Source organism: Mytilus californianus, unplaced genomic scaffold (genome assembly GCF_021869535.1).
Source record: "Mytilus californianus isolate M0D057914Y unplaced genomic scaffold, xbMytCali1.0.p SCAF_3, whole genome shotgun sequence".
NCBI lineage: Eukaryota > Metazoa > Mollusca > Bivalvia > Mytilida > Mytilidae > Mytilus > Mytilus californianus.
This window is the reverse complement of record NW_026262679.1, coordinates 58194877-58215261: the sequence shown is the minus strand read 5'-3', so window position 1 is coordinate 58215261 and position 20385 is coordinate 58194877. Positions and strand designations below refer to the sequence as shown.

At 31.0% G+C, this 20385-nt stretch overlaps 1 long non-coding RNA gene across 13 annotated transcripts in view; it reads right to left on the bottom strand.

The window, feature by feature from the left end:
* The window catches only part of LOC127733053 (uncharacterized), a 112977-nt gene that overhangs the window by 64144 nt on the left and 28448 nt on the right, over positions 1-20385 (bottom strand). For 2 of the 13 annotated variants that reach the window (XR_007996677.1, XR_007996671.1), the window contains one exon: positions 8855-8920. The exons of 1 other annotated variant lie outside the window; for it this stretch is intronic. This is a non-coding gene — a long non-coding RNA (uncharacterized LOC127733053). Of the gene's footprint in view, positions 1-825; positions 922-2163; positions 2261-3501; positions 3599-4839; positions 4937-8854; positions 8921-11530; positions 11597-14210; positions 14277-15548; positions 15615-16890; positions 16957-18228; positions 18295-19570; positions 19637-20385 lie in introns of those variants that run through there. 10 more of the 13 variants (XR_007996673.1, XR_007996674.1, XR_007996675.1 and 7 more) reach the window with 10 other exon arrangements.

Genomic DNA, 20385 nt, shown 5'->3' with positions numbered 1-20385 from the left:
GAAATTCTACTTTAATTTTTGCTGTCGTAAGAAGGTGTCATAGGAAAAAATAATTGTATCTGAGGGGTCCCATTCCGCTGCTTAAATCGTTAACCAAACGTTGACATAATTGAATCGTTGTTAATTAATAAATTGTGATATTCTTCCATTGACTATCCATCCTATTTGCAGGATCACCGCATTAAAAATGTATGCGTTGACAGCATTCTTATCCAGATTTTAAAACGCTATGACAACATTGCAGTTGCCTAAAATGGTAACTAAAACATTTCCAAATATTTTTTGGGCTGCCGGCCAATTTTAAGGGCCACTTAACTATATAGTAAAATTATTTCTGCAGTATACCATAATCGTCCCTTAAACAGGCATAAAAGACGAAATTGTAGACCAATTTGTAATAAAGTTGCCTGCTATTCCAGGAAAAACTGATTTTTATTACCTCACACATATAAACATAGCTTTAAGAACATTTGTAATGACCAAATATCTACATGCAACATCATCCTCTTGAACTTCAATGGAACCATTTTCATGGTATAGGACGGTCACATATTTAGGCTGTATCTAACAAAAACAAAAACTTTAAATTAGTTTCAGCTTTAAATAGAGACTTTTTGCTGTTGCAATTAATTCAAAAATTAATGTGATGCATGTGTCATGTCAAATCTTAAATTAGGGACAATTAATTTACAATAACTATACATTCTTATTAAAATATACCTCATTAGAGTCTAAATTTGAATAAAAGAAATTTTAGACCAATTTTTTATTGTCTCACAAATATTAACATAGTTTTAAGTACAATTGTAATGACCAAATACTTACATGCGACTCCTCCTCATGTGCTATCTACCATGAAGTTTCCATCTTCTCTGTCTAGGAGTGCAACATCTTTAACAAAAACTATAAATTAATATCAGCTGTAAATAGAGACTATTTGCTGTTACAATTAATTCAGAATTTAATCTTTTGCATGTTGGACAAGAATATTTATAATTACTATACATTCTCATAAGAATATACTTCATTAGAGTATAAATTTGAAGAAAATAAATTTGTAATAAAGTTTCAAATTGGTTGATAATGAAATAGAGCCAGACATAAAATTAAATACTTTTTACTATAAAACAAGTTTTCATCATATTATATAACCGGCTCTGCTGGGTGATCTGCTTTTACGAGATCAGCGCCCATTAAATTCATCAATGTTGCATCAAAATCTAAAGTTTGCTCTCTGGGGAGGTCTGCTTTTACAAGACCCATTTTGACATAAAGCATCTTTTGATCCAACTGCTGGGCGATCTGCTTTAACAATAGTCAAATTAATAATGACGTCTTGAAATTCTACTTTAATTTTTGCTGTCGTAAGAAGGTGTCATAGGAAAAAATAATTGTATCTGAGGGGTCCCATTCCGCTGCTTAAATCGTTAACCAAACGTTGACATAATTGAATCGTTGTTAATTAATAAATTGTGATATTCTTCCATTGACTATCCATCCTATTTGCAGGATCACCGCATTAAAAATGTATGCGTTGACAGCATTCTTATCCAGATTTTAAAACGCTATGACAACATTGCAGTTGCCTAAAATGGTAACTAAAACATTTCCAAATATTTTTTGGGCTGCCGGCCAATTTTAAGGGCCACTTAACTATATAGTAAAATTATTCCTGCAGTATACCATAATCGTCCCTTAAACAGGCATAAAAGACGAAAGTGTAGACCAATTTGTAATAAAGTTGCCTGCTATTCCAGGAAAAACTGATTTTTATTACCTCACACATATAAACATAGCTTTAAGAACATTTGTAATGACCAAATACCTACATGCAACATCATCCTCTTGAACTTCAATGGAACCATTTTCATGGTATAGGACGGTCACATATTTAGGCTGTATCTAACAAAAACAAAAACTTTAAATTAGTTTCAGCTTTAAATAGAGACTTTTTGCTGTTGCAATTAATTCAAAAATTAATGTGATGCATGTGTCATGTCAAATCTTAAATTAGGGACAATTAATTTGCAATAACTATACATTCTTATTAAAATATACCTCATTAGAGTCTAAATTTGAATAAAAGAAATTTTAGACCAATTTTTTATTGTCTCACAAATATTAACATAGTTTTAAGTACAATTGTAATGACCAAATACTTACATGCGACTCCTCCTCATGTGCTATCTACCATGAAGTTTCCATCTTCTCTGTCTAGGAGTGCAACATCTTTAACAAAAACTATAAATTAATATCAGCTGTAAATAGAGACTATTTGCTGTTACAATTAATTCAGAATTTAATCTTTTGCATGTTGGACAAGAATATTTATAATTACTATACATTCTCATAAGAATATACTTCATTAGAGTATAAATTTGAAGAAAATAAATTTGTAATAAAGTTTCAAATTGGTTGATAATGAAATAGAGCCAGACATAAAATTAAATACTTTTTACTATAAAACAAGTTTTCATCATATTATATAACCGGCTCTGCTGGGTGATCTGCTTTTACGAGATCAGCGCCCATTAAATTCATCAATGTTGCATCAAAATCTAAAGTTTGCTCTCTGGGGAGGTCTGCTTTTACGAGACCCATTTTGACATAAAGCATCTTTTGATCCAACTGCTGGGCGATCTGCTTTAACAATAGTCAAATTAATAATGACGTCTTGAAATTCTACTTTAATTTTTGCTGTCGTAAGAAGGTGTCATAGGAAAAAATAATTGTATCTGAGGGGTCCCATTCCGCTGCTTAAATCGTTAACCAAACGTTGACATAATTGAATCGTTGTTAATTAATAAATTGTGATATTCTTCCATTGACTATCCATCCTATTTGCAGGATCACCGCATTAAAAATGTATGCGTTGACAGCATTCTTATCCAGATTTTAAAACGCTATGACAACATTGCAGTTGCCTAAAATGGTAACTAAAACATTTCCAAATATTTTTTGGGCTGCCGGCCAATTTTAAGGGCCACTTAACTATATAGTAAAATTATTCCTGCAGTATACCATAATCGTCCCTTAAACAGGCATAAAAGACGAAAGTGTAGACCAATTTGTAATAAAGTTGCCTGCTATTCCAGGAAAAACTGATTTTTATTACCTCACACATATAAACATAGCTTTAAGAACATTTGTAATGACCAAATACCTACATGCAACATCATCCTCTTGAACTTCAATGGAACCATTTTCATGGTATAGGACGGTCACATATTTAGGCTGTATCTAACAAAAACAAAAACTTTAAATTAGTTTCAGCTTTAAATAGAGACTTTTTGCTGTTGCAATTAATTCAAAAATTAATGTGATGCATGTGTCATGTCAAATCTTAAATTAGGGACAATTAATTTGCAATAACTATACATTCTTATTAAAATATACCTCATTAGAGTCTAAATTTGAATAAAAGAAATTTTAGACCAATTTTTTATTGTCTCACAAATATTAACATAGTTTTAAGTACAATTGTAATGACCAAATACTTACATGCGACTCCTCCTCATGTGCTATCTACCATGAAGTTTCCATCTTCTCTGTCTAGGAGTGCAACATCTTTAACAAAAACTATAAATTAATATCAGCTGTAAATAGAGACTATTTGCTGTTACAATTAATTCAGAATTTAATCTTTTGCATGTTGGACAAGAATATTTATAATTACTATACATTCTCATAAGAATATACTTCATTAGAGTATAAATTTGAAGAAAATAAATTTGTAATAAAGTTTCAAATTGGTTGATAATGAAATAGAGCCAGACATAAAATTAAATACTTTTTACTATAAAACAAGTTTTCATCATATTATATAACCGGCTCTGCTGGGTGATCTGCTTTTACGAGATCAGCGCCCATTAAATTCATCAATGTTGCATCAAAATCTAAAGTTTGCTCTCTGGGGAGGTCTGCTTTTACGAGACCCATTTTGACATAAAGCATCTTTTGATCCAACTGCTGGGCGATCTGCTTTAACAATAGTCAAATTAATAATGACGTCTTGAAATTCTACTTTAATTTTTGCTGTCGTAAGAAGGTGTCATAGGAAAAAATAATTGTATCTGAGGGGTCCCATTCCGCTGCTTAAATCGTTAACCAAACGTTGACATAATTGAATCGTTGTTAATTAATAAATTGTGATATTCTTCCATTGACTATCCATCCTATTTGCAGGATCACCGCATTAAAAATGTATGCGTTGACAGCATTCTTATCCAGATTTTAAAACGCTATGACAACATTGCAGTTGCCTAAAATGGTAACTAAAACATTTCCAAATATTTTTTGGGCTGCCGGCCAATTTTAAGGGCCACTTAACTATATAGTAAAATTATTCCTGCAGTATACCATAATCGTCCCTTAAACAGGCATAAAAGACGAAAGTGTAGACCAATTTGTAATAAAGTTGCCTGCTATTCCAGGAAAAACTGATTTTTATTACCTCACACATATAAACATAGCTTTAAGAACATTTGTAATGACCAAATACCTACATGCAACATCATCCTCTTGAACTTCAATGGAACCATTTTCATGGTATAGGACGGTCACATATTTAGGCTGTATCTAACAAAAACAAAAACTTTAAATTAGTTTCAGCTTTAAATAGAGACTTTTTGCTGTTGCAATTAATTCAAAAATTAATGTGATGCATGTGTCATGTCAAATCTTAAATTAGGGACAATTAATTTGCAATAACTATACATTCTTATTAAAATATACCTCATTAGAGTCTAAATTTGAATAAAAGAAATTTTAGACCAATTTTTTATTGTCTCACAAATATTAACATAGTTTTAAGTACAATTGTAATGACCAAATACTTACATGCGACTCCTCCTCATGTGCTATCTACCATGAAGTTTCCATCTTCTCTGTCTAGGAGTGCAACATCTTTAACAAAAACTATAAATTAATATCAGCTGTAAATAGAGACTATTTGCTGTTACAATTAATTCAGAATTTAATCTTTTGCATGTTGGACAAGAATATTTATAATTACTATACATTCTCATAAGAATATACTTCATTAGAGTATAAATTTGAAGAAAATAAATTTGTAATAAAGTTTCAAATTGGTTGATAATGAAATAGAGCCAGACATAAAATTAAATACTTTTTACTATAAAACAAGTTTTCATCATATTATATAACCGGCTCTGCTGGGTGATCTGCTTTTACGAGATCAGCGCCCATTAAATTCATCAATGTTGCATCAAAATCTAAAGTTTGCTCTCTGGGGAGGTCTGCTTTTACGAGACCCATTTTGACATAAAGCATCTTTTGATCCAACTGCTGGGCGATCTGCTTTAACAATAGTCAAATTAATAATGACGTCTTGAAATTCTACTTTAATTTTTGCTGTCGTAAGAAGGTGTCATAGGAAAAAATAATTGTATCTGAGGGGTCCCATTCCGCTGCTTAAATCGTTAACCAAACGTTGACATAATTGAATCGTTGTTAATTAATAAATTGTGATATTCTTCCATTGACTATCCATCCTATTTGCAGGATCACCGCATTAAAAATGTATGCGTTGACAGCATTCTTATCCAGATTTTAAAACGCTATGACAACATTGCAGTTGCCTAAAATGGTAACTAAAACATTTCCAAATATTTTTTGGGCTGCCGGCCAATTTTAAGGGCCACTTAACTATATAGTAAAATTATTCCTGCAGTATACCATAATCGTCCCTTAAACAGGCATAAAAGACGAAAGTGTAGACCAATTTGTAATAAAGTTGCCTGCTATTCCAGGAAAAACTGATTTTTATTACCTCACACATATAAACATAGCTTTAAGAACATTTGTAATGACCAAATACCTACATGCAACATCATCCTCTTGAACTTCAATGGAACCATTTTCATGGTATAGGACGGTCACATATTTAGGCTGTATCTAACAAAAACAAAAACTTTAAATTAGTTTCAGCTTTAAATAGAGACTTTTTGCTGTTGCAATTAATTCAAAAATTAATGTGATGCATGTGTCATGTCAAATCTTAAATTAGGGACAATTAATTTGCAATAACTATACATTCTTATTAAAATATACCTCATTAGAGTCTAAATTTGAATAAAAGAAATTTTAGACCAATTTTTTATTGTCTCACAAATATTAACATAGTTTTAAGTACAATTGTAATGACCAAATACTTACATGCGACTCCTCCTCATGTGCTATCTACCATGAAGTTTCCATCTTCTCTGTCTAGGAGTGCAACATCTTTAACAAAAACTATAAATTAATATCAGCTGTAAATAGAGACTATTTGCTGTTACAATTAATTCAGAATTTAATCTTTTGCATGTTGGACAAGAATATTTATAATTACTATACATTCTCATAAGAATATACTTCATTAGAGTATAAATTTGAAGAAAATAAATTTGTAATAAAGTTTCAAATTGGTTGATAATGAAATAGAGCCAGACATAAAATTAAATACTTTTTACTATAAAACAAGTTTTCATCATATTATATAACCGGCTCTGCTGGGTGATCTGCTTTTACGAGATCAGCGCCCATTAAATTCATCAATGTTGCATCAAAATCTAAAGTTTGCTCTCTGGGGAGGTCTGCTTTTACGAGACCCATTTTGACATAAAGCATCTTTTGATCCAACTGCTGGGCGATCTGCTTTAACAATAGTCAAATTAATAATGACGTCTTGAAATTCTACTTTAATTTTTGCTGTCGTAAGAAGGTGTCATAGGAAAAAATAATTGTATCTGAGGGGTCCCATTCCGCTGCTTAAATCGTTAACCAAACGTTGACATAATTGAATCGTTGTTAATTAATAAATTGTGATATTCTTCCATTGACTATCCATCCTATTTGCAGGATCACCGCATTAAAAATGTATGCGTTGACAGCATTCTTATCCAGATTTTAAAACGCTATGACAACATTGCAGTTGCCTAAAATGGTAACTAAAACATTTCCAAATATTTTTTGGGCTGCCGGCCAATTTTAAGGGCCACTTAACTATATAGTAAAATTATTTCTGCAGTATACCATAATCGTCCCTTAAACAGGCATAAAAGACGAAATTGTAGACCAATTTGTAATAAAGTTGCCTGCTATTCCAGGAAAAACTGATTTTTATTACCTCACACATATAAACATAGCTTTAAGAACATTTGTAATGACCAAATACCTACATGCAACATCATCCTCTTGAACTTCAATGGAACCATTTTCATGGTATAGGACGGTCACATATTTAGGCTGTATCTAACAAAAACAAAAACTTTAAATTAGTTTCAGCTTTAAATAGAGACTTTTTGCTGTTGCAATTAATTCAAAAATTAATGTGATGCATGTGTCATGTCAAATCTTAAATTAGGGACAATTAATTTACAATAACTATACATTCTTATTAAAATATACCTCATTAGAGTCTAAATTTGAATAAAAGAAATTTTAGACCAATTTTTTATTGTCTCACAAATATTAACATAGTTTTAAGTACAATTGTAATGACCAAATACTTACATGCAACTCATCCTCATGTGCTATCTACCATGAAGTTTCCATCTTCTCTGTCTAGGAGTGCAACATCTTTAACAAAAACTATAAATTAATATCAGCTGTAAATAGAGACTATTTGCTGTTACAATTAATTCAGAATTTAATCTTTTGCATGTTGGACAAGAATATTTATAATTACTATACATTCTCATAAGAATATACTTCATTAGAGTATAAATTTGAAGAAAATAAATTTGTAATAAAGTTTCAAATTGGTTGATAATGAAATAGAGCCAGACATAAAATTAAATACTTTTTACTATAAAACAAGTTTTCATCATATTATATAACCGGCTCTGCTGGGTGATCTGCTTTTACGAGATCAGCGCCCATTAAATTCATCAATGTTGCATCAAAATCTAAAGTTTGCTCTCTGGGGAGGTCTGCTTTTACAAGACCCATTTTGACATAAAGCATCTTTTGATCCAACTGCTGGGCGATCTGCTTTAACAATAGTCAAATTAATAATGACGTCTTGAAATTCTACTTTAATTTTTGCTGTCGTAAGAAGGTGTCATAGGAAAAAATAATTGTATCTGAGGGGTCCCATTCCGCTGCTTAAATCGTTAACCAAACGTTGACATAATTGAATCGTTGTTAATTAATAAATTGTGATATTCTTCCATTGACTATCCATCCTATTTGCAGGATCACCGCATTAAAAATGTATGCGTTGACAGCATTCTTATCCAGATTTTTAAAACGCTATGACAACATTGCAGTTGCCTAAAATGGTAACTAAAACATTTCCAAATATTTTTTGGGCTGCCGGCCAATTTTAAGGGCAACTTAACTATATAGTAAAATTATTTCTCCAGTATACCATAATCGTCCCTTAAACAGGCATAAAAGACGAAAGTGTAGACCAATTTGTAATAAAGTTGCCTGCTATTCCAGGAAAAACTGATTTTTATTACCTCACACATATAAACATAGCTTTAAGAACATTTGTAATGACCAAATACCTACATGCAACATCATCCTCTTGAACTTCAATGGAACCATTTTCATGGTATAGGACGGTCACATATTTAGGCTGTATCTAACAAAAACAAAAACTTTAAATTAGTTTCAGCTTTAAATAGAGACTTTTTGCTGTTGCAATTAATTCAAAAATTAATGTGATGCATGTGTCATGTCAAATCTTAAATTAGGGACAATTAATTTACAATAACTATACATTCTTATTAAAATATACCTCATTAGAGTCTAAATTTGAATAAAAGAAATTTTAGACCAATTTTTTATTGTCTCACAAATATTAACATAGTTTTAAGTACAATTGTAATGACCAAATACTTACATGCGACTCCTCCTCATGTGCTATCTACCATGAAGTTTCCATCTTCTCTGTCTAGGAGTGCAACATCTTTAACAAAAACTATAAATTAATATCAGCTGTAAATAGAGACTATTTGCTGTTACAATTAATTCAGAATTTAATCTTTTGCATGTTGGACAAGAATATTTATAATTACTATACATTCTCATAAGAATATACTTCATTAGAGTATAAATTTGAAGAAAATAAATTTGTAATAAAGTTTCAAATTGGTTGATAATGAAATAGAGCCAGACATAAAATTAAATACTTTTTACTATAAAACAAGTTTTCATCATATTATATAACCGGCTCTGCTGGGTGATCTGCTTTTACGAGATCAGCGCCCATTAAATTCATCAATGTTGCATCAAAATCTAAAGTTTGCTCTCTGGGGAGGTCTGCTTTTACAAGACCCATTTTGACATAAAGCATCTTTTGATCCAACTGCTGGGCGATCTGCTTTAACAATAGTCAAATTAATAATGACGTCTTGAAATTCTACTTTAATTTTTGCTGTCGTAAGAAGGTGTCATAGGAAAAAATAATTGTATCTGAGGGGTCCCATTCCGCTGCTTAAATCGTTAACCAAACGTTGACATAATTGAATCGTTGTTAATTAATAAATTGTGATATTCTTCCATTGACTATCCATCCTATTTGCAGGATCACCGCATTAAAAATGTATGCGTTGACAGCATTCTTATCCAGATTTTAAAACGCTATGACAACATTGCAGTTGCCTAAAATGGTAACTAAAACATTTCCAAATATTTTTTGGGCTGCCGGCCAATTTTAAGGGCCACTTAACTATATAGTAAAATTATTCCTGCAGTATACCATAATCGTCCCTTAAACAGGCATAAAAGACGAAAGTGTAGACCAATTTGTAATAAAGTTGCCTGCTATTCCAGGAAAAACTGATTTTTATTACCTCACACATATAAACATAGCTTTAAGAACATTTGTAATGACCAAATACCTACATGCAACATCATCCTCTTGAACTTCAATGGAACCATTTTCATGGTATAGGACGGTCACATATTTAGGCTGTATCTAACAAAAACAAAAACTTTAAATTAGTTTCAGCTTTAAATAGAGACTTTTTGCTGTTGCAATTAATTCAAAAATTAATGTGATGCATGTGTCATGTCAAATCTTAAATTAGGGACAATTAATTTACAATAACTATACATTCTTATTAAAATATACCTCATTAGAGTCTAAATTTGAATAAAAGAAATTTTAGACCAATTTTTTATTGTCTCACAAATATTAACATAGTTTTAAGTACAATTGTAATGACCAAATACTTACATGCAACTCCTCCTCATGTGCTATCTACCATGAAGTTTCCATCTTCTCTGTCTAGGAGTGCAACATCTTTAACAAAAACTATAAATTAATATCAGCTGTAAATAGAGACTATTTGCTGTTACAATTAATTCAGAATTTAATCTTTTGCATGTTGGACAAGAATATTTATAATTACTATACATTCTCATAAGAATATACTTCATTATAGTATAAATTTGAAGAAGATAAATTTGTAATAAAGTTTCAAATTGGTTGATAATGAAATAGAGCCAGACATAAAATTAAATACTTTTTACTATAAAACAAGTTTTCATCATATTATATAACCGGCTCTGCTTGGTGATCTGCTTTTACGAGATCAGCGCCCATTAAATTCATCAATGTTGCATCAAAATCTAAAGTTTGCTCTCTGGGGAGGTCTGCTTTTACGAGACCCATTTTGACATAAAGCATCTTTTGATCCAACTGCTGGGCGATCTGCTTTAACAATAGTCAAATTAATAATGACGTCTTGAAATTCTACTTTAATTTTTGCTGTCGTAAGAAGGTGTCATAGGAAAAAATAATTGTATCTGAGGGGTCCCATTCCGCTGCTTAAATCGTTAACCAAACGTTGACATAATTGAATCGTTGTTAATTAATAAATTGTGATATTCTTCCATTGACTATCCATCCTATTTGCAGGATCACCGCATTAAAAATGTATGCGTTGACAGCATTCTTATCCAGATTTTAAAACGCTATGACAACATTGCAGTTGCCTAAAATGGTAACTAAAACATTTCCAAATATTTTTTGGGCTGCCGGCCAATTTTAAGGGCCACTTAACTATATAGTAAAATTATTCCTGCAGTATACCATAATCGTCCCTTAAACAGGCATAAAAGACGAAAGTGTAGACCAATTTGTAATAAAGTTGCCTGCTATTCAAGGAAAAACTGATTTTTATTACCTCACACATATAAACATAGCTTTAAGAACATTTGTAATGACCAAATACCTACATGCAACATCATCCTCTTGAACTTCAATGGAACCATTTTCATGGTATAGGACGGTCACATATTTAGGCTGTATCTAACAAAAACAAAAACTTTAAATTAGTTTCAGCTTTAAATAGAGACTTTTTGCTGTTGCAATTAATTCAAAAATTAATGTGATGCATGTGTCATGTCAAATCTTAAATTAGGGACAATTAATTTACAATAACTATACATTCTTATTAAAATATACCTCATTAGAGTCTAAATTTGAATAAAAGAAATTTTAGACCAATTTTTTATTGTCTCACAAATATTAACATAGTTTTAAGTACAATTGTAATGACCAAATACTTACATGCGACTCCTCCTCATGTGCTATCTACCATGAAGTTTCCATCTTCTCTGTCTAGGAGTGCAACATCTTTAACAAAAACTATAAATTAATATCAGCTGTAAATAGAGACTATTTGCTGTTACAATTAATTCAGAATTTAATCTTTTGCATGTTGGACAAGAATATTTATAATTACTATACATTCTCATAAGAATATACTTCATTATAGTATAAATTTGAAGAAGATAAATTTGTAATAAAGTTTCAAATTGGTTGATAATGAAATAGAGCCAGACATAAAATTAAATACTTTTTACTATAAAACAAGTTTTCATCATATTATATATATAACCGGCTCTGCTGGGTGATCTGCTTTTACGAGATCAGCGCCCATTAAATTCATCAATGTTGCATCAAAATCTAAAGTTTGCTCTCTGGGGAGGTCTGCTTTTACGATACCCATTTTGACATAAAGCATCTTTTGATCCAACTGCTGGGCGATCTGCTTTAACAATAGTCAAATTAATAATGACGTCTTGAAATTCTACTTTAATTTTTGCTGTCGTAAGAAGGTGTCATAGGAAAAAATAATTGTATCTGAGGGGTCCCATTCCGCTGCTTAAATCGTTAACCAAACGTTGACATAATTGAATCGTTGTTAATTAATAAATTGTGATATTCTTCCATTGACTATCCATCCTATTTGCAGGATCACCGCATTAAAAATGTATGCGTTGACAGCATTCTTATCCAGATTTTAAAACGCTATGACAACATTGCAGTTGCCTAAAATGGTAACTAAAACATTTCCAAATATTTTTTGGGCTGCCGGCCAATTTTAAGGGCCACTTAACTATATAGTAAAATTATTTCTGCAGTATACCATAATCGTCCCTTAAACAGGCATAAAAGACGAAATTGTAGACCAATTTGTAATAAAGTTGCCTGCTATTCCAGGTAAAACTGATTTTTATTACCTCACACATATAAACATAGCTTTAAGAACATTTGTAATGACCAAATACCTACATGCAACATCATCCTCTTGAACTTCAATGGAACCATTTTCATGGTATAGGACGGTCACATATTTAGGCTGTATCTAACAAAAACAAAAACTTTAAATTAGTTTCAGCTTTAAATAGAGACTTTTTGCTGTTGCAATTAATTCAAAAATTAATGTGATGCATGTGTCATGTCAAATCTTAAATTAGGGACAATTAATTTACAATAACTATACATTCTTATTAAAATATACCTCATTAGAGTCTAAATTTGAATAAAAGAAATTTTAGACCAATTTTTTATTGTCTCACAAATATTAACATAGTTTTAAGTACAATTGTAATGACCAAATACTTACATGCAACTCATCCTCATGTGCTATCTACCATGAAGTTTCCATCTTCTCTGTCTAGGAGTGCAACATCTTTAACAAAAACTATAAATTAATATCAGCTGTAAATAGAGACTATTTGCTGTTACAATTAATTCAGAATTTAATCTTTTGCATGTTGGACAAGAATATTTATAATTACTATACATTCTCATAAGAATATACTTCATTAGAGTATAAATTTGAAGAAAATAAATTTGTAATAAAGTTTCAAATTGGTTGATAATGAAATAGAGCCAGACATAAAATTAAATACTTTTTACTATAAAACAAGTTTTCATCATATTATATAACCGGCTCTGCTGGGTGATCTGCTTTTACGAGATCAGCGCCCATTAAATTCATCAATGTTGCATCAAAATCTAAAGTTTGCTCTCTGGGGAGGTTTGCTTTTACAAGACCCATTTTGACATAAAGCATCTTTTGATCCAACTGCTGGGCGATCTGCTTTAACAATAGTCAAATTAATAATGACGTCTTGAAATTCTACTTTAATTTTTGCTGTCGTAAGAAGGTGTCATAGGAAAAAATAATTGTATCTGAGGGGTCCCATTCCCCTGCTTAAATCGTTAACCAAACGTTGACATAATTGAATCGTTGTTAATTAATAAATTGTGATATTCTTCCATTGACTATCCATCCTATTTGCAGGATCACCGCATTAAAAATGTATGCGTTGACAGCATTCTTATCCAGATTTTAAAACGCTATGACAACATTGCAGTTGCCTAAAATGGTAACTAAAACATTTCCAAATATTTTTTGGGCTGCCGGCCAATTTTAAGGGCCACTTAACTATATAGTAAAATTATTCCTGCAGTATACCATAATCGTCCCTTAAACAGGCATAAAAGACGAAAGTGTAGACCAATTTGTAATAAAGTTGCCTGCTATTCAAGGAAAAACTGATTTTTATTACCTCACACATATAAACATAGCTTTAAGAACATTTGTAATGACCAAATACCTACATGCAACATCATCCTCTTGAACTTCAATGGAACCATTTTCATGGTATAGGACGGTCACATATTTAGGCTGTATCTAACAAAAACAAAAACTTTAAATTAGTTTCAGCTTTAAATAGAGACTTTTTGCTGTTGCAATTAATTCAAAAATTAATGTGATGCATGTGTCATGTCAAATCTTAAATTAGGGACAATTAATTTACAATAACTATACATTCTTATTAAAATATACCTCATTAGAGTCTAAATTTGAATAAAAGAAATTTTAGACCAATTTTTTATTGTCTCACAAATATTAACATAGTTTTAAGTACAATTGTAATGACCAAATACTTACATGCGACTCCTCCTCATGTGCTATCTACCATGAAGTTTCCATCTTCTCTGTCTAGGAGTGCAACATCTTTAACAAAAACTATAAATTAATATCAGCTGTAAATAGAGACTATTTGCTGTTACAATTAATTCAGAATTTAATCTTTTGCATGTTGGACAAGAATATTTATAATTACTATACATTCTCATAAGAATATACTTCATCATAGTATAAATTTGAAGAAGATAAATTTGTAATAAAGTTTCAAATTGGTTGATAATGAAATAGAGCCAGACATAAAATTAAATACTTTTTACTATAAAACAAGTTTTCATCATATTATATAACCGGCTCTGCTGGGTGATCTGCTTTTACGAGATCAGCGCCCATTAAATTCATCAATGTTGCATCAAAATCTAAAGTTTGCTCTCTGGGGAGGTCTGCTTTTACGAGACCCATTTTGACATAAAGCATCTTTTGATCCAACTGCTGGGCGATCTGCTTTAACAATAGTCAAATTAATAATGACGTCTTGAAATTCTACTTTAATTTTTGCTGTCGTAAGAAGGTGTCATAGGAAAAAATAATTGTATCTGAGGGGTCCCATTCCGCTGCTTAAATCGTTAACCAAACGTTGACATAATTGAATCGTTGTTAATTAATAAATTGTGATATTCTTCCATTGACTATCCATCCTATTTGCAGGATCACCGCATTAAAAATGTATGCGTTGACAGCATTCTTATCCAGATTTTAAAACGCTATGACAACATTGCAGTTGCCTAAAATGGTAACTAAAACATTTCCAAATATTTTTTGGGCTGCCGGCCAATTTTAAGGGCCACTTAACTATATAGTAAAATTATTCCTGCAGTATACCATAATCGTCCCTTAAACAGGCATAAAAGACGAAAGTGTAGACCAATTTGTAATAAAGTTGCCTGCTATTCAAGGAAAAACTGATTTTTATTACCTCACACATATAAACATAGCTTTAAGAACATTTGTAATGACCAAATACCTACATGCAACATCATCCTCTTGAACTTCAATGGAACCATTTTCATGGTATAGGACGGTCACATATTTAGGCTGTATCTAACAAAAACAAAAACTTTAAATTAGTTTCAGCTTTAAATAGAGACTTTTTGCTGTTGCAATTAATTCAAAAATTAATGTGATGCATGTGTCATGTCAAATCTTAAATTAGGGACAATTAATTTACAATAACTATACATTCTTATTAAAATATACCTCATTAGAGTCTAAATTTGAATAAAAGAAATTTTAGACCAATTTTTTATTGTCTCACAAATATTAACATAGTTTTAAGTACAATTGTAATGACCAAATACTTACATGCGACTCCTCCTCATGTGCTATCTACCATGAAGTTTCCATCTTCTCTGTCTAGGAGTGCAACATCTTTAACAAAAACTATAAATTAATATCAGCTGTAAATAGAGACTATTTGCTGTTACAATTAATTCAGAATTTAATCTTTTGCATGTTGGACAAGAATATTTATAATTACTATACATTCTCATAAGAATATACTTCATTATAGTATAAATTTGAAGAAGATAAATTTGTAATAAAGTTTCAAATTGGTTGATAATGAAATAGAGCCAGACATAAAATTAAATACTTTTTACTATAAAACAAGTTTTCATCATATTATATATATAACCGGCTCTTCTGGGTGATCTGCTTTTACGAGATCAGCGCCCATTAAATTCATCAATGTTGCATCAAAATCTAAAGTTTGCTCTCTGGGGAGGTCTGCTTTTACGAGACCCATTTTGACATAAAGCATCTTTTGATCCAACTGCTGGGCGATCTGCTTTAACAATAGTCAAATTAATAATGACGTCTTGAAATTCTACTTTAATTTTTGCTGTCGTAAGAAGGTGTCATAGGAAAAAATAATTGTATCTGAGGGGTCCCATTCCGCTGCTTAAATCGTCAACCAAACGTTGACATAATTGAATCGTTGTTAATTAATAAATTGTGATATTCTTCCATTGACTATCCATCCTATTTGCAGGATCACCGCATTAAAAATGTATGCGTTGACAGCATTCTTATCCAGATTTTAAAACGCTATGACAACATTGAAGTTGCCTAAAATGGTAACTAAAACATTTCCAAATATTTTTTGGGCTGCCGGCCAATTTTAAGGGCCACTTAACTATATAGTAAAATTATTCCTGCAGTATACCATAATAGTCCCTTAAACAGGCATAAAAGACGAAATTGTAGACCAATTTGTAATAAAGTTGCCTGCTATTCAAGGAAAAACTGATTTTTATTACCTCACACATATAAACATAGCTTTAAGAACATTTGTAATGACCAAATACCTACATGCAACATCATCCTCTTGAACTTCAATGGAACCATTTTCATGGTATAGGACGGTCACATATTTAGGCTGTATCTAACAAAAACAAAAACTTTAAATTACTTTCAGCTTTAAATAGAGACTTTTTGCTGTTGCAATTAATTCAAAAATTAATGTGATGCATGTGTCATGTCAAATCTTAAATTAGGGACAATTAATTTACAATAACTATACATTCTTATTAAAATATACCTCATTAGAGTCTAAATTTGAATAAAAGAAATTTTAGACCAATTTTTTATTGTCTCACAAATATTAACATAGTTTTAAGTACAATTGTAATGACCAAATACTTACATGCGACTCCTCCTCATGTGCTATCTACCATGAAGTTTCCATCTTCTCTGTCTAGGAGTGCAACATCTTTAACAAAAACTATAAATTAATATCAGCTGTAAATAGAGACTATTTGCTGTTACAATTAATTCAGAATTTAATCTTTTGCATGTTGGACAAGAATATTTATAATTACTATACATTCTCATAAGAATATACTTCATTAGAGTATAAATTTGAAGAAGATAAATTTGTAATAAAGTTTCAAATTGGTTGATAATGAAATAGAGCCAGACATAAAATTAAATACTTTTTACTATAAAACAAGTTTTCATCATATTATATAACCGGCTCTGCTGGGTGATCTGCTTTTACGAGATCAGCGCCCATTAAATTCATCAATGTTGCATCAAAATCTAAAGTTTGCTCTCTGGGGAGGTCTGCTTTTACAAGACCCATTTTGACATAAAGCATCTTTTGATCCAACTGCTGGGCGATCTGCTTTAACAATAGTCAAATTAATAATGACGTCTTGAAATTCTACTTTAATTTTTGCTGTCGTAAGAAGGTGTCATAGGAAAAAATAATTGTATCTGAGGGGTCCCATTCCGCTGCTTAAATCGTTAACCAAACGTTGACATAATTGAATCGTTGTTAATTAATAAATTGTGATATTCTTCCATTGACTATCCATCCTATTTGCAGGATCACCGCATTAAAAATGTATGCGTTGACAGCATTCTTATCCAGATTTTAAAACGCTATGACAACATTGCAGTTGCCTAAAATGGTAACTAAAACATTTCCAAATATTTTTTGGGCTGCCGGCCAATTTTAAGGGCCACTTAACTATATAGTAAAATTATTCCTGCAGTATACCATAATCGTCCCTTAAACAGGCATAAAAGACGAAAGTGTAGACCAATTTGTAATAAAGTTGCCTGCTATTCAAGGAAAAACTGATTTTTATTACCTCACACATATAAACATAGCTTTAAGAACATTTGTAATGACCAAATACCTACATGCAACATCATCCTCTTGAACTTCAATGGAACCATTTTCATGGTATAGGACGGTCACATATTTAGGCTGTATCTAACAAAAACAAAAACTTTAAATTAGTTTCAGCTTTAAATAGAGACTTTTTGCTGTTGCAATTAATTCAAAAATTAATGTGATGCATGTGTCATGTCAAATCTTAAATTAGGGACAATTAATTTACAATAACTATACATTCTTATTAAAATATACCTCATTAGAGTCTAAATTTGAATAAAAGAAATTTTAGACCAATTTTTTATTGTCTCACAAATATTAACATAGTTTTAAGTACAATTGTAATGACCAAATACTTACATGCGACTCCTCCTCATGTGCTATCTACCATGAAGTTTCCATCTTCTCTGTCTAGGAGTGCAACATCTTTAACAAAAACTATAAATTAATATCAGCTGTAAATAGAGACTATTTGCTGTTACAATTAATTCAGAATTTAATCTTTTGCATGTTGGACAAGAATATTTATAATTACTATACATTCTCATAAGAATATACTTCATTATAGTATAAATTTGAAGAAGATAAATTTGTAATAAAGTTTCAAATTGGTTGATAATGAAATAGAGCCAGACATAAAATTAAATACTTTTTACTATAAAACAAGTTTTCATCATATTATATATATAACCGGCTCTTCTGGGTGATCTGCTTTTACGAGATCAGCGCCCATTAAATTCATCAATGTTGCATCAAAATCTAAAGTTTGCTCTCTGGGGAGGTCTGCTTTTACGAGACCCATTTTGACATAAAGCATCTTTTGATCCAACTGCTGGGCGATCTGCTTTAACAATAGTCAAATTAATAATGACGTCTTGAAATTCTACTTTAATTTTTGCTGTCGTAAGAAGGTGTCATAGGAAAAAATAATTGTATCTGAGGGGTCCCATTCCGCTGCTTAAATCGTCAACCAAACGTTGACATAATTGAATCGTTGTTAATTAATAAATTGTGATATTCTTCCATTGACTATCCATCCTATTTGCAGGATCACCGCATTAAAAATGTATGCGTTGACAGCATTCTTATCCAGATTTTAAAACGCTATGACAACATTGAAGTTGCCTAAAATGGTAACTAAAACATTTCCAAATATTTTTTGGGCTGCCGGCCAATTTTAAGGGCCACTTAACTATATAGTAAAATTATTCCTGCAGTATACCATAATAGTCCCTTAAACAGGCATAAAAGACGAAATTGTAGACCAATTTGTAATAAAGTTGCCTGCTATTCAAGGAAAAACTGATTTTTATTACCTCACACATATAAACATAGCTTTAAGAACATTTGTAATGACCAAATACCTACATGCAACATCATCCTCTTGAACTTCAATGGAACCATTTTCATGGTATAGGACGGTCACATATTTAGGCTGTATCTAACAAAAACAAAAACTTTAAATTACTTTCAGCTTTAAATAGAGACTTTTTGCTGTTGCAATTAATTCAAAAATTAATGTGATGCATGTGTCATGTCAAATCTTAAATTAGGGACAATTAATTTACAATAACTATACATTCTTATTAAAATATACCTCATTAGAGTCTAAATTTGAATAAAAGAAATTTTAGACCAATTTTTTATTGTCTCACAAATATTAACATAGTTTTAAGTACAATTGTAATGACCAAATACTTACATGCGACTCCTCCTCATGTGCTATCTACCATGAAGTTTCCATCTTCTCTGTCTAGGAGTGCAACATCTTTAACAAAAACTATAAATTAATATCAGCTGTAAATAGAGACTATTTGCTGTTACAATTAATTCAGAATTTAATCTTTTGCATGTTGGACAAGAATATTTATAATTACTATACATTCTCATAAGAATATACTTCATTAGAGTATAAATTTGAAGAAGATAAATTTGTAATAAAGTTTCAAATTGGTTGATAATGAAATAGAGCCAGACATAAAATTAAATACTTTTTACTATAAAACAAGTTTTCATCATATTATATAACCGGCTCTGCTGGGTGATCTGCTTTTACGAGATCAGCGCCCATTAAATTCATCAATGTTGCATCAAAATCTAAAGTTTGCTCTCTGGGGAGGTCTGCTTTTACAAGACCCATTTTGACATAAAGCATCTTTTGATCCAACTGCTGGGCGATCTGCTTTAACAATAGTCAAATTAATAATGACGTCTTGAAATTCTACTTTAATTTTTGCTGTCGTAAGAAGGTGTCATAGGAAAAAATAATTGTATCTGAGGGGTCCCATTCCGCTGCTTAAATCGTTAACCAAACGTTGACATAATTGAATCGTTGTTAATTAATAAATTGTGATATTCTTCCATTGACTATCCATCCTATTTGCAGGATCACCGCATTAAAAATGTATGCGTTGACAGCATTCTTATCCAGATTTTAAAACGCTATGACAACATTGCAGTTGCCTAAAATGGTAACTAAAACATTTCCAAATATTTTTTGGGCTGCCGGCCAATTTT